The sequence below is a fragment of the Phodopus roborovskii genome, unplaced genomic scaffold (assembly GCF_943737965.1).
Source record: "Phodopus roborovskii unplaced genomic scaffold, PHOROB, whole genome shotgun sequence".
Lineage (NCBI taxonomy): Eukaryota > Metazoa > Chordata > Mammalia > Rodentia > Cricetidae > Phodopus > Phodopus roborovskii.
In genome coordinates, this window is record NW_026125043.1 from 26,370 (window position 1) to 31,706 (window position 5,337).

Consider the following 5,337-nt stretch of genomic DNA (forward strand, 5'->3'; position numbering starts at 1 on the left):
AGAGGCAAGGAATTTCAAGGGACCTAAGAGGCTAAGCTGGAAACTGAAATAAATGCAAATCAACACAGGCTTTATGAAGTGTGAGATCTCTGGATGGTGTCCGAGGAGCAGTCATCACCCTCCTTTCTCAAAATGGAGTCAAACGCTACTTGTAAAGTCAAGCCTTTGGGGGCGATCAGTTTGAAAAAACCCATTTTACACAATATGGAGTAACTCAGGCCAGGACACAGACTGATTTCCACCACCTATGAAGAAATAGATACTCTGAAAGAGATCAATGTCCTTTCCTTGTTTGGCTAATGTAGTTAATGTCAGCACAGGGCGAAGGGCACAGCCTGCCTTTCTTCAAGTTCTATTGTAATGCAACACCTCATAATGAGTAGTGGTTCTAATTTGGCTCATGTATGATTCATTCTTCCAATAAATATCAATGAGGACAGATTCTGCTTTTCTCCTGCAACACTGAGCCAAACAGACAACCCTTATACACCACAGATACTAATGTCGCTCTTAGATGTGGCTACCTCTTACCTTTGAACTTCAATGTCATGAGTTGCAAACACCTGAATTCTTCTTCTTTTTTTTTTTTTTTATCTTGCAGGTCTATTTATACTAAAATTGAATTTTTTTTACACCATAGTGGAAGGATAATTAACTTCAAATACCATGCTACAACTGTCCTGTAGAATTGATGACATCTGCTATAAACAGTTCCCAGTGGTATTTACTGTATTTTAGGTCTCCCCTGAGTTGGACATAACTTTCTTTATTCTTTCTCCTCAGGAGATGAAATCTTAATGTTTCCCCTTCCAGAATGTAGAGAATGCATCTATTGCCTCCATCCTAAGGGCAACTTCTGTAAGAAAGAGAAGTTAGTTTCAATTTTGACTTCTCACCTCATTGGTTTTCCAGGGTATAGAGGTTGACTCAACCCTGATAATGCCTTTTCATTTCTCTTCTTCATTGCTCTGTCTGGGGAGTAGTATTCTCTCTCCAACTGGATTAATGTTGGATGGAACCAGCAGATTTACCTGCAGAGGGAAGAAAATTAATCATCTTTACGGGACCAGCACATTCACAGAATACACTGTGGTAGATGAAATTGCTGTAGCAAAGATCGATGATGCCGCTCCTATGGATGAAATCTGTGTCATAAACTGTGAGGTGCCAACAGGCTTTGGAGCTGTGTTTAATGCAGCACAGGTAAGAACACATTTCTGAGTTTTCAGTGACTATCTACATGGTAAACAGGGAGCCACATAGCCGAAAGGCTCCTTCTATTATGAACAAAAACCAAAGGAGCTTCCTACTCCCTCTTCATTCCCTACTAACACAAGATCACCTCCGAAACTGCAGGTCACCCCTGGCTCCACCTGTGTGGTTTTTGGACTCGGAGGGATTGGCTCTGCCATTGTCATGGGCTGCAAAGCTTCTGGTGCTTCCAGAATCATCGGGGTTGACATCAATGAGCAGAAGTTTCCCCAGGCAAGAGCCTTGGGTGTCACTGATTGTCTCAACCCTAACAAGCTCAGGAAACCTGTCCATGAGGTGGTGATGGAAATGATGGTTATTGGTGTTGACTTTGCCTTTGAGGCCATTGGCCTCATTGAAACCATGGTATGTGTCTTGAGCATAATTCAGGAACACATTAACTTCCTAAAGTCAGAAACTTATTGCCATTTGTTTTATTTGCAAATTGAACAAGGGCCTCCAGCAAACTGAGCATGATTCTATCTATACCTCTGGTCCTAATGAGGGGGTATAAATTTTTACCTAGCCTTATTAAGCACATCAATAAGTCTTGCACTGTCCTGAGCTATTAGCCTATTCCATCCCGTTTAATTTTTAAATCAGTCTTCCCAGCTAATTGATAACACTATCTTCATCTTAAAGATGACTGAAAATATTAATCTTGGTGAATTTAAACGGCTTACTTGAGGTATCATAGTAAACATGTTCCACGCTGTTTGATCATAGTATGTCTCTCACATACTCCCTGAAAAACGACATTAGCATTGTTTTCAAACCTGGAGAACACAAGCTGTGCTGCAAGGCCTGGCCACCCATGCTCAGTAAGCCAATCTAAAGAGCCAAATTAAAAACAGAAGTCAAAAAAGGGGTGATTTAGTCAATGTGGCCATACTGGGAAGAGGGACAGAGGACCCAGTGAAGCCAAGTCTATCTTCCAGGTACTGAAGTGAGAGTCTTGGAACATCTAGTCAAGGTTTGTTCCCACCTGCCCCTGGTCGGTCCTTGTCTAGGCTTCAGTCTCATCTTGTAAGATGGGCTGGCAAGCTGTTACAACTGTGAGATCTTTCTCCAGGAGACAAGTTCCTACACTGGCTGGTGCCTTTTTCTCTGATAGCATGAGGTTCATGGGGGAAATACCCATTTCCTTGAGGTTGTTTGTTCTCACGGTCTACTGGTCAGATTGAGAGTCACAAGGGCCTCTTTAGAAGATCTTCATTTCTACCAGGCCAGTTACAAGTTACACATTACATGTAGAGCTACCAAGAATTAACCATTCTCTTTCTGCATTTAGGTGGAAGCTTTGAAGTCATGCAATGTGAGCTATGGAGTGTGTGTGATTATGGGAATGGCTTCCTCCGGGTCACAGCTCTCTTTTGATCTAATGGTGCTTCTCCCGGGAGAACCTTGAAATCTTCTGTTATGGGAGGTAGGCCTTTCAGTTTCCTTTCTCTTTCCAGAATGCCCTGCATGGTCCTCAAAGGGAAGCAGGGAGGAAAGATGGGAAGAAGTAGAAGACAATGTATGGAAAAATGGAAAGGTGGGCTGCACTCGGAGCACTTGGGATGCAGATGCACAAAGTCAAGGCCAACCTGGACTCAAGTGAGTTCCAGGCAGTCAGGCACACATAGCAAGACACTATTCCCCTCTGACTCCCATGTAAGCACAAGGCTACCTTCCCCAAAGTAGTGTGTTCTCTGGAGAAGCAAACAGACCACTAGTCAAACACTGATAAACTCTATAAGGTGCCCATTGGGACCCAGACTTTCTGTACTTAGTGACAAGCCATGGGTGGTATATGGACCACTCTTCCATATAGGTTAAGACTAGAAGAATGCATCACTGATATGCCCTCACCCCAAGTTCTCACTTTAATTATCACCCCACATTTCTATTTTAAAACAAAACAATTACAATGTGGGCTGCATTTCATTCTCTCCTCCCTAAACACCTTCAGATTCTACTCTGTCACCTCATAGTCATACTCAGCATGCTTCACTCCAGAAAGAAGCACCCTGTCCCACAGAACCTGGGCAGTGGTACATGTTCTGAGGTCATGCTGTGGTCACATGAGGACTTCGAAAACTCAGAATATGACAGTAGGACTGGAAGTCTGACAAGTCAACTATGCTTAATTTTACTCCACTTAAATTCAAACAGCTGTGGTGGATTTATGTAGCAGTTTTCTTTTGGGGGTTACTAACTACTCCCAAATCATGACACAGAGACTTATTATTAGTTTTGAATGCTCAGCCTAGCTTAGGTTCATTTCTGGCTAGCTTCTCTAACCTGTTTCTTTTTACTTACCTTTTGCCTCTTGGCTTTTTACCTTTTTTTTTTTTTTTTTCCTTTCTTCCTTCCTTTCTTTGTCTATATCTTACTTTTATTGCTTTGCGTGTTTGGCTGGTGCCTGCCTGGCTTCTAGCACCGGGCACATCCCTCTTTTTCTCCTTCATTCTCTCCTCTTCCTTCTTCTCTCATTCCTCTCTTAAGCCTTGATTTCTTCTCCTTTTATTCTCTCTGCCTGCCAGTCCTGCATATCCTTTCTCTGCCTAGCTATTGATCATTCAGCTCTTTATTAGACCAATCAGGTGCCTTATGTAGGCAAAGTGAAACAAATACAACACATCTTTGCCGAGCTAAAATAACACTCCACAATGGATGTGCTGGCATATGACTTAATCCAAGAGCTAGGAAGGCAAACAGAAGTGGGTTTCTGTGAGTTCAAGGCTAGCCTGATCTGCATTGTGAGTTCCAGGGAAGCCAGGGCAACATAGTGGCACCCTGCCTGAAAACTAATTAAATAATTGTAAGCAACCATATATGACTAGCATCAGGTTGTTACTAGACACCACAGTTCATATTACCTTATGCCCTGTCCTTAGCCAGAATGCTTAAGCAAGATTAATGACTGATTGGTGCTTGTTTAATTTAAGGTATGGACCTGAAAGACTTGACTTTTGCAGTCAGAGTTCTCAATGGGCATTGCCCTTAAGCAACTTACTCCTTAACCCCAATGAAGGCGAGCAATAGTTTTTCGTATATAATAGAGTGAAAAGTATCGGGAAAATATGCGAGGTAAGAGCCTCAGAAGAACGACGTTGCAGGACCGCCCCGCTCTTCTCTCGTCCCAGCGCCAAAGCGCCCTTCCTCCTATGGCCACAGATAAGTCTTTAATTCCAAAAACTGGCTGTTCAAGCACAAAAGATCCTGGGTAAAAGGTTTCCAAATCCATTGCCACCACCCTGATCGATGACACCAGCAGCGAGGTGCTGGATGAGCTTTACAGGGTGACCAAGGAGTACACCCAGAACAAGAAAGAGGCAGAGAGGGTCATCAGGAACCTCATCAAGACCGTCATCCAGCTGGCCGTTCTCCACAGGAACAATCAGTCCAATAGAGGCAAGCTGGCACAGATGCACAAGTTCAAAAAGAAGGCTCAACAGCTTGCCATGATGGTGGTCAGCTTCCACCACCTTCCACCGCCATGTGCTGTCCAGGCTGCTGAATGAATGCCGAGAGCTGCTGCACGACATCATCCAGCGCCGCCTCACCGCCAAGTCTCACAGACAGGTTATCGACGTCTTTGATCATTTTTCAGATTGTGATTTTTCTGGCTGCCTTGTATAATCCCTTTAGAAAATTTGAACCTCACTTACAGAAACTTTGTGACGGGATCAACAAAATGTTGGAGGAAGAGAACATATGAGCTCGTGAGATAAGCGATCTACCTGAAGACAAAGCAACGCTGACTCAGGAAGGGAAGACAGAGAATCCTTTAAAGATCACATGTATTGCAGAAAGGCTCGGCCTCATACAGCCATTGGACATTAATGGTAGTACTTTTGTGTGGCTTGTTGTAGCTGGGGAAAAAATAACATATTGCCAAAAATTCTGGCTGAAAATGTCTTAATGAATGTCTGGATGTGGGGAAAATAGACAGCTGGTAATTCAAGTATAGCGTGACACAAAGATGAGTGTGGTTTCAATCGCTGGGACTTTCTGTGTTTTAGGAAAATTATGTTGGTGGCACATTAGGTATTTCTCAATACAAAGCTGTGTATCTTGGTTCTCTTTTATTCATTACTA

At 43.1% G+C, this 5,337-nt stretch overlaps 1 pseudogene; it reads left to right on the forward strand.

Moving 5' to 3' along the window:
• The first annotated feature begins 1,416 nt into the window (after positions 1-1,416).
• On the forward strand, positions 1,417-4,957 carry LOC127216931 (tumor necrosis factor alpha-induced protein 8-like; annotated as a pseudogene).
• Positions 4,958-5,337: the final 380 nt, after the last annotated feature.